We start from the raw sequence: 11,022 nt of genomic DNA, 5'->3' as shown, positions 1-11,022 counted from the left end.
ACACACACACAAACACACACACAGACTCACATACAGTCCACACAGACTCTATCTCTCTCACACACACACACACAGATTCACATACAGTCCACACAGACTCTATCTCTCTCACACACACACACACACACACACACACACACACACACACACACACACACACACACACAGATTCACATACAGTCCACACAGACTCTACCTCTCTCACACACACACACACACACACACACAGAGATTCACATACAGTCCACACAGACTCTATCTCTCTCACACACACACACACACAAACACACACACAGATTCACATACAGTCCACACAGACTCTATCTCTCTCACACACACACACACACACACACACACACACATCCCCATCAATGTCTACCTCTTCACCAAAGGGAATCAGCAGGGTCTGATAATACAGGACGTGAAATAGTGGAGATGCATTAAAAAGCCGTTCATTCAAACCCTTTACCTCTCCTGTGTATGTATGGTATGAAAATCTTCTACAATTTTTTTTATTTTTTTATTTTACCTTTATTTAACCAGGTAGGCAAGTTGAGAACAAGTTCTCATTTACAATTGCGACCTGGCCAAGATAAAGCAAAGCAGTTCGACAGATAAAACGACACAGAGTTACATATGGAGTAAAAACAAACATACAGTCAATAATGCAGTATAAACAAGTCTATATACAATGTGAGCAAATGAGGTGAGAAGGGAGGTAAAGGCAAAAAAGGCCATGATGGCAAAGTAAATACAATATAGCAAGTAAAATACTGGAATGGTAGTTTTGCAATGGAAGAATGTGCAAAGTAGAAATAAAAATAATGGGGTGCAAAGGAGCAAAATAAATAAATAAATTAAAATTAAATACAGTTGGGAAAGAGGTAGTTGTTTGGGCTAAATTATAGGTGGGCTATGTACAGGTGCAGTAATCTGTGAGCTGCTCTGACAGTTGGTGCTTAAAGCTCGTGAGGGAGATAAGGGTTTCCAGTTTCAGAGATTTTTGTAGTTCGTTCCAGTCATTGGCAGCAGAGAACTGGAAGGAGAGGCGGCCAAAGAAAGAATTGGTTTTGGGGGTGACTAGAGAGATATACCTGCTGGAGCGTGTGCTACAGGTGGGAGATGCTATGGTGACCAGCGAGCTGAGATAAGGGGGGACTTTACCTAGCAGGGTCTTGTAGATGACATGGAGCCAGTGGGTTTGGCGACGAGTATGAAGCGAGGGCCAGCCAACGAGAGCGTACAGGTCGCAATGGTGGGTAGTATATGGGGCTTTGGTGATAAAACGGATTGCACTGTGATAGACTGCATCCAATTTGTTGAGTAGGGTATTGGAGGCTATTTTGTAAATGACATCGCCAAAGTCGAGGATTGGTAGGATGGTCAGTTTTACAAGGGTATGTTTGGCAGCATGAGTGAAGGATGCTTTGTTGCGAAATAGGAAGCCAATTCTAGATTTAACTTTGGATTGGAGATGTTTGATATGGGTCTGGAAGGAGAGTTTACAGTCTAACCAGACACCTAAGTATTTGTAGTTGTCCACGTATTCTAAGTCAGAGCCGTCCAGAGTAGTGATGTTGGACAGGCGGGTAGGTGCAGGTAGCGATCGGTTGAAGAGCATGCATTTAGTTTTACTTTTATTTAAGAGCAATTGGAGGCCACGGAAGGAGAGTTGTATGGCATTGAAGCTTGCCTGGAGGGTTGTTAACACAGTGTCCAAAGAAGGGCCGGAAGTATACAGAATGGTGTCGTCTGCGTAGAGGTGGATCAGGGACTCACCAGCAGCAAGAGCGACCTCATTGATGTATACAGAGAAGAGAGTCGGTCCAAGAATTGAACCCTGTGGCACCCCCATAGAGACTGCCAGAGGTCCGGACAGCAGACCCTCCGATTTGACACACTGAACTCTATCAGAGAAGTAGTTGGTGAACCAGGCGAGGCAATCATTTGAGAAACCAAGGCTGTCGAGTCTGCCGATGAGGATATGGTGATTGACAGAGTCGAAAGGCCAGATCAATGAATACGGCTGCACAGTAATGTTTCTTATCGATGGCGGTTAAGATATCGTTTAGGACCTTGAGCGTGGCTGAGGTGCACCCATGACCAGCTCTGAAACCAGATTGCATAGCAGAGAAGGTATGGTGAGATTCGAAATGGTCGGTAATCTGTTTGTTGACTTGGCTTTCGAAGACCTTAGAAAGGCACGGTAGGATAGATATAGGTCTGTAGCAGTTTGGGTCAAGAGTGTCCCCCCCTTTGAAGAGGGGGATGACCGCAGCTGCTTTCCAATCTTTGGGAATCTCAGACGACACGAAAGAGAGGTTGAACAGGCTAGTAATAGGGGTGGCAACAATTTCGGCAGATAATTTTAGAAAGAAAGGGTCCAGATTGTCTAGCCCGGCTGATTTGTAGGGGTCCAGATTTTGCAGCTCTTTCAGAACATCAGCTGAATGGATTTGGGAGAAGGAGAAATGGGGAAGGCTTGGGCGAGTTGCTGTTGGGGGTGCAGTGCTGTTGTCCGGGGTAGGAGTAGCCAGGTGGAAAGCATGGCCAGCCGTAGAAAAATGCTTATTGAAATTCTCAATTATGGTGGATTTATCAGTGGTGACAGTGTTTCCTATCTTCAGTGCAGTGGGCAGCTGGGAGGAGGTGTTCTTATTCTCCATGGACTTTACAGTGTCCCAGAACTTTTTTGAGTTAGTGTTGCAGGAAGCAAATTTCTGCTTGAAAAAGCTAGCCTTGGCTTTTCTAACTGCCTGTGTATAATGGTTTCTAGCTTCCCTGAACAGCTGCATATCACGGGGGCTGTTCGATGCTAATGCAGAACGCCATAGGATGTTTTTGTGTTGGTTAAGGGCAGTCAGGTCTGGGGAGAACCAAGGGCTATATCTGTTCCTGGTTCTAAATTTCTTGAATGGGGCATGTTTATTTAAGATGGTTAGGAAGGCATTTTAAAAAAATATCCAGGCATCCTCTACTGACGGGATGAGATCAATATCCTTCCAGGATACCCCGGCCAGGTTGATTAGAAAGGCCTGCTCGCAGAAGTGTTTCAGGGAGCGTTTTACAGTGATGAGTGGAGGTCGTTTGACCGCTGACCCATTACGGATGCAGGCAATGAGGCAGTGATCGCTGAGATCTTGGTTGAAGACAGCAGAGGTGTATTTAGAGGGGAAGTTGGTTAGGATGATATCTATGAGGGTGCCCGTGCTTTGGGGAGGTACCTGGTAGGTTCATTGATAATTTGTGTGAGATTGAGGGCATCAAGTTTAGATTGTAGGATGGCTGGGGTGTTAAGCATGTTCCAGTTTAGGTCGCCTAGCAGCACGAACTCTGAAGATAGATGGGGGGCAATCAGTTCACATATGGTGTCCAGAGCACAGCTGGGGGCAGAGGGTGGTCTATAGCAGGCGGCAACGGTGAGAGACTTGTTTTTAGAGAGGTGGATTTTTAAAAGTAGAAGTTCAAATTGTTTGGGTACAGACCTGGATAGTAGGACAGAACTCTGCAGGCTATCTTTGCAGTAGATTGCAACACCGCCCCCTTTGGCAGTTCTATCTTGTCTGAAAATGTTGTAGTTTGGAATTAAAATTTCTGAATTTTTGGTGGTCTTCCTAAGCCAGGATTCAGACACAGCTAGAACATCCGGGTTGGCAGAGTGTGCTAAAGCAGTGAATAGAACAAACTTAGGGAGGAGGCTTCTAATGTTAACATGCATGCATGAAACCAAGGCTATTACGGTTACAGAAGTCGTCAAAAGAGAGCGCCTGGGGAATAGGAGTGGAGCTAGGCACTGCAGGGCCTGGATTCACCTCTACATCGCCAGAGGAACATAGGAGGAGTAGAATAAGGGTACGGCTAAAAGCTATGAGAATTGGTCGTCTAGAACGTCTGGAACATAGAGTAAAAGGAGGTTTCTGGGGGCGATAAAATAGCATCAAGGTATAATGTACAGACAAATGTATGGTAGGATGTGAATACAGTGGAGGTAAACCTAGGTATTGAGTGATGAAGAGAGAGATATTGTCTCTAGAAACATCGTTGAAACCAAGAGATGTCATTGCATGTGTGGGTGGTGGAACTAATAGGTTGGATAAGGTATAGTGAGCAGGACTAGAGGCTCTACAGTGAAATAAGCCAATAAACACTAACCAGAACAGCAATGGACAAGACATATTGACATTAAGAAGAGGCATGCTTAGTCGAGTGATCAAATGGGTCCGGTGAGTGGAGAGGTTGGTTGGTGATTTAGACAGCTAGCCAGGGCATCGGTAGCAAGCTAGCATAGGATGGAGGTCTGTTGTTAGCCACCTCTTGCGTTCCGTCAGTAGATTAGTGGGGTTCCGTGTGGTAGAGGGGATTAATCCAAATCACACAACAACAACAAAAATAAAAACAATAGATATAGTTATAGAGGCCCAAGAAGAAAACATAATAATAATAATAAATAAAATAAATAAAATGAAAAAATAAAAAAATTGTCCGATTGTCTATTCAGATAGCAGCCGGTAAGACAGCTAACGGTTAGCAGGCCGCAGATGGGCGTTCAGGTAACGTCGCGACGGAGGAGCCAGCCGAATAACTCCTTCGGGTAGATAACGTCGGCAGTCCAGTTGTGAAGGCCCGGTGGGGCTCCGCGAAGGCAGTAAAACGGGTCCGGATAGGTGACTGCAGCCCAGGTGTGATTGCTGGAACTCAGGAGTGATTGACGGAGCTTGCTAGCTCCGGAATAATTTATGTTTGCTCCGGAATCGACGAAGGCCGATAGTCACACGGATAGCAGCTAGCTAGCTGTGAGATCCGGGTATGAATGTCCAGAGAGCAGTCGAAATCCAGGGACATGGAGAGAAAAATTGGTCCGTTATGTTCCGTTCCGAGCCGCGCTGCGCCGTACAGAACTGACGATAGATTTTCGAGCTAAAGGATAGCTGATGACCACAAACCGTGGTTAGCTGAATACTAACGATTTGCCAGTAAAGGAGCTAACTAGCTTCTGAACTAGCTTCTGGATTAGCTTCTGGCTAGTTTCAGGCTAGCTTCTTGGAGCTAGCTTCTTGGAGTTTCTGGCTAGCTTCTTGGAGGATTACAGATCTGAGGTAAATAATACTTTTTTATAAATATACATTGGTGAGGCGGGTTGCAGGAGAGTGTTTTGAAGATGAGTTGATGGAAAATAAAAATAAAATGTATGTGAAAAAGTTGTAAATATATATATATACAGGACACGACAAGACGAGGACAAAAGACGTCTGAACTGTTATGCCACCTTGGCTGGTAAGTCATCCAACAATGATGGATGATCTGCATAGACTTCAAGGATATCTAAGCATATCAATGTATAAATGTGTAAGAACAGACCTTATAAACTACAGTATATTAAAAATGGTTTCATGAAAAACCCCTTTGTGGAGCATTTATGATGAACATGCTGATGCTAGAGGATTCACATGGGATAATATAAAGATGTATGAAATATGAATATGTATTAATATACACATAAGTATTTCTGAAGTCTCCAGTGAAAATAGTGGAATTATCTGTCATGGCATCAGTTCTCTAATGGTAAATATGTCTGAATAATCACTCAATATTCCTGATATTTCATCATATGAATATCTCCTTAGTTGCAGTGTGTGTTTCTCAAGACAAATTTAGGGCAGGCAGTTGTAGCATGGGGGGGGGGGTTACACACACAGTCATTTTTTATTCTAATAAATCACAAACAGCTGTAGTTTCCTCATCTCTCCTCTCAGTAATATTCTACATTACAGTTGATCAGTTAGAAATGCAGACTGCATCTGGGTTTACGTTTGGTTTTGCTAGACTGCCGTTTACTTAGTATTTTACTGTACCTTCTAGCAGTAAAATGGTCATTTCATAACAATGATCAAACTATAGCTGCAGTACATGGTTTGGTTTGAAATAACCATCATTACATGTGGAACCACAACTGGTATTGTAAGTACCACAAAGCATTGCAACACACAATTTATAATAACCACCAACGGAACAGTAACACACACACATGTACACACACGTACACATGCAAGCACGCATAAACACACACACACACACACTGGAATAAAATGACGCAATTAAACTTAACATGCAGCTGTATCAATTTCATTTATAATTTGCAGTGTTTACAAAATAATACGGTATACCCAGCCTACTGTCAGCCAGCCCCGAACTGTTCTCAGTTACCACCCTGGGAAGCCAAGGAAACTGGGACTCAGCAACAGTCTTACACACACCCAGACACACTCGCTCTCACACACACACATACACACACACTCGCTCTCACACGCACATGCACACTCACTCTCTCACACACACACACACACACACACACACACACACACACACACACACACTCACTCTCACACGCACACACACACACACACACACACATTAGACCTTCCATTCAGTAATGCCAGTAGTCTCCGCCTCCCCGCTTCCTCTCCATCCCTTCATTAGTCATTCTGAGGGGTGATGGTTTACATCGCTGTGTTCTGGCAAGATTGACTTACTAAACAGTATGTGTGTGTGAGAGAGAGAGAGAGAGAGAGAGAGAGAGAGAGAGAGAGAGAGAGAGAGAGAGAGAGAGAGAGAGAGAGAGAGAGAGAGAGAGAGAGAGAGAGAGAGAGAGAGAGTGTGTGTGTGTGTGTGTGTGTGTGTGTGTGTGTGTGTGTGTGTGTGTGTGTGTGTGTGTGTGTGTGTGTGTGTGTGTGTGTGTGTGTGTGTGTGTGTGTGTGTGTGTGTGTGTGCGTGGGTGTGTGTGTGTGTGTGTGTGTGTGCGCGCGCGTGTGTGTGTGTGTGTGTGTGTGTGTGTGTGTGTGTGTGTGTGTGTGTGTGTGTGTGTGTGTGTGTGTGTGTGTGTGTGATCTCCTACCTGTTATTGTGATGTTACTGTAGATGTTGGAGACCTGTTCCTTGAGGAGGACGAGCTGCATCTGAGCTGCCTTCTCTCTCTGCAGTTCCAGCATCATGACAGGGTGGTTGGCCAGCTTACAGCCCCTCTGTTTGTCCAGGGCGATGTCACTACGTACTATGTCTGAGGGTGGACACAGAGACCAGAAACGAGTCATTCTAGTAGAAATGTGTTTATCATGCTAATAAAGCTTGCTTGAATTTCAATTTCTCCAGAACAAGTATAGGCCTATGGTTAAACATGGATATAGAAGATTTCAACTGCATCTAAAGTATATTTAAACATCTCAAAACATTGTATAATCATATTGGGAAAACAACACAAGAAATAAAGATGACAAATTAGTTTTGAACATTTTTGTAAATTAATAATCAAATCCATAATGCCTAACTCACCATCTTCGTAGTTCTTTAGGTAGTAATCTGGGCCGGGGCCTCTGAACTTGGCAAGGTTCTTCAGGTTGTGGAAGTGGAGGAAGTCTGTTCTCTTTCCTCCGAACCTCAGATAGGCTGGGGACAGACCTCGGGCTAGGGTTACTAAACGCTTGGAACTACACAGGGAGACAGAGGACTGATAAGAATATGTTCACAAATACATCTGAAATGTTGTTGTTTAAGTATCAAAACAAATGGCATGAAAAACCCAACACGATTACAATGTATTTAAGATTATGCATATACACAACGTATAAATACAACTCTGAGAAGAAATTACTTTTACTTTGATGTTATTCTGAAAATAATTTCCGTCGTGGGCATATGGTCGTTGCACTATCCAGCACTAGCGACATACTCAACAGAGGCTGAGAACTACTTTCACTCGACAAACAGCTCACGTAATAAAACAATGACCGTTTTATTTACATGATATCGCTTGCTAGCCCTGTACATTCAGATTCAGCAAAAGAAAGCTAGACATGCAGCCAATTTCATTTATCACGGGAGTACTTTAGAGTGGTTTTTAGATGTCACGGGGCAACATTTATGATGGTGCCCAGAAAGACCCAACTTTCTTCCACACTCTCTGGAAAGTCCCTATCCATGAGCTTTCCAGACTGGCCTTCCAAAATACATTTGACTATTCTTCCCACTTATAGGTTTCTCTGAGAGTCAAGCGAGTGAACCCTACTCGTATTTACATAATGGCCTTGTAAGTAGGACATGACAGCTTTTCCATTATAACCGGACTATTATGACCCTCTCACCGTGCCGCTGTTAACCGTCTATCAATAATATATCTCTCGGCTCTAGAATAGAAATCGTGTAAAGGATTACGTTCCATTCTACTGTTGTGTCACCAAACTGGACACGGAATGAAAAACAGAAACGTTCTACTTTTCGACCGTAGCCACATTGTAATTTGTGCATATCATTAAAAGTGGACCACCAAAAAAACAGTGGAGCAAATAAATCCCATGCAAGACATTTTCACATGCAGATTGCACTTGTTTTCTGTATTATTCAAGGAATGACATTCCATTGGCTTACTTTTTAAAATAACATTTGAAACGGGTCATTATTTGTTTACAAAATCTCATTTGACCAAAAACATGGAGAAAATGAAAGTTTTATAGTAGGCGTATATTTATTATTTATGTCACATTCTTCTAAATTAAAGGAATATTTCCCATTCATTTAAATTACTGGAAATTGTACTGTAGCTTTAATGCAGTGTTCAATAATATTTTTGGGGATTAGCATTTAGACCTACCTTATTGTGTTGTTTTTGTAAACAGAATATAGCCCGACACATTCCATGTTGTGATTTTAGCCGAATTCATGCAGACTTGATAACGTGACATTTTTATGATAATTGTAGACTATTGTAGTAGTTAAATCACCGAGCTTTGTATTTTGATAATTGCCTTTTTATATCTCTAAAATCCACCCGACCGAGCAAAAAAAAAATGAATTTAGGCCATGGATTCAGTTTGCTTGAGCGGTAAATGATCAGATATGACGATCACCAAAGTTTCCTCTAGGCCTGTTAATTCAAATATCGGTTCATATAAACGTCAACACTACATTTTAAGAAAGAAATCTGGGATAAATGTTTTAGAAAATGTGCATTGAAATAGTCAGTGAATACAGACAGAGGAAGGTAGTGAAAAGTATGAACCAAAGTCAAGCAGAAACGTGCTGGAAGGCTATAATTGTTTAATCACATGAGGGTGTTATTGATATTATGATTATTATGATTATGTTCATTATGCAAATCATTATCATTATTATTATTAAATTGATGCAGACAACATTTACTTGCTGAAGGTTGATACCATACAAATCAACCAGACAATACACAAATATTGAATTGACAGCATCGACTGAAGTCGTAGCTCCATATGATTGAAAGCGTTCTTCTAGTAATAACAATTTTCATCAGGTTAACCCAGAATTCAATTTTTGCTAAAATCCTGACCCTAAAGTTTCCACTGACTGATGAAAGTTCAATCTGGGAACGTTGCGCAATAGCTAAAGCTGATTGGAAGCTGAAATGTGTTAACTTCAAGGGCACCACATTATGTGGCTCCAATAATATCTGAGTAGCTAATTCCAACTGTTTTTCAGGATCACAAACATGTCGATATAGAGTAATACAAACTGATACTCAATTGCATTTCCAACGAATCATTCTTAAATCATATAGCTATGTTAAAATGTCATGACCTCGTTCTCTCCTCCCAGACAATAACAGTGGACCTTTCTTTGGAAATAAGAAACCTCTGTTTACGGAAAGTCTTTAGGGAGCCTCATATGCACCATGTTACCTGCTACTCGCAATATAAACGATCCTCCTCCATACCCAACCTTTTGCGATGCAGTCGTGAACTATATATATATATATATATTATTCCACTTCTAATCCTATTATTAACACCACCAGGTTAATAAAGAGATGTTTATAAGTTACATACTGTGTACCCACTTGGCACAGACGTGACTTCAACGTCTCTTCCACGTTTGCCACGGGAGAATGACGTCAAAAAGGTGTTAAAATATGTCTAAACTGAAATGAGAAAATAGGCGACTATACTATACAAACAAATTGGTAACGCCTCGATAACACCGACTGTGTCCTTGTGCAAAATGGTACGCAGCATCATCTGGATATGTGTGCAACAGTAGTTCAACATTCACCTTCTGTTACCATTTCTGGCAAGCCGTCCTCGCATACAGTTTGATACATACGTTCGATAAATCCAACATATGCACCACACAGAACGCCCTGCAACTGCCTCTGCAACGAAATGCTGCAGTTCAAACGCAGCATTCCATTGGAAATGAATGTACTTCTGATGTACCAAAAGGCAAAACACTGTCGGTGTGATCGAGACCTAAAGCTCGACGACGTTATTATGAAGTTAGGCCTGCTACAATCTCTAGCCCACTCCACATTTTCATATACCCCATATCGAATGTTACCTAAACAAAGGCCCGATGCACAAATCGACATCAACCAACTATCTGAAATGTTTTAACGATTCCCCAAAATCATAATATAGTAATACAACTGAATCCGATCATGCTCAACGGAGACATCTAAACCAAAAACAATGCATTTGATCCAAACATGAGAATAAGATGGTAAAGCCGATACAGCAGACAGAGTGATAAGGGAATCTACCTCAGGAAGTCCAGCCACCCGTCCTTTATAATGGACGGATCCAACTGTAAAGAGAGGAAGTTGTCGTTAAGAACATGTACTGGACTGCGGGTGTTGACATCCAGCAGAATCAGCGTCCTCTCCATTAACCCTGTTCTCTTCCCCCCGCCGCCCGGTGCAGGTCTCCGGTAGGTCGACGAAGTGGAGATCACCGACTGCACCATCAGAGCAACGGATGCCAGCCACAGAGGGGAGCCTGGGAAGGGACATGTCGTCGGTTTGGGCATCTTCCTGGCTTGGTACCACGGATGGAACACTGTTTTTTAAATTAAGGCCGTGCTCTGCGGTTTGAGGGAAAGTGAGAGAAGCAATAGTTATACCTTATAGTCCGAATGCACTCTCCTTTTCCTTTGAGGGAAGAGATCTGTCTTTCTTTCTGTCCGTCTCCCGCTGCGCCCCCCGCCCCTCCGTGTTTTTGAGATCTGGAA

Source organism: Oncorhynchus kisutch, linkage group LG25 (assembly GCF_002021735.2).
Source record: "Oncorhynchus kisutch isolate 150728-3 linkage group LG25, Okis_V2, whole genome shotgun sequence".
Classification (NCBI taxonomy): Eukaryota; Metazoa; Chordata; class Actinopteri; order Salmoniformes; family Salmonidae; genus Oncorhynchus; species Oncorhynchus kisutch.
Note: the sequence above shows the minus strand (reverse complement) of the source record.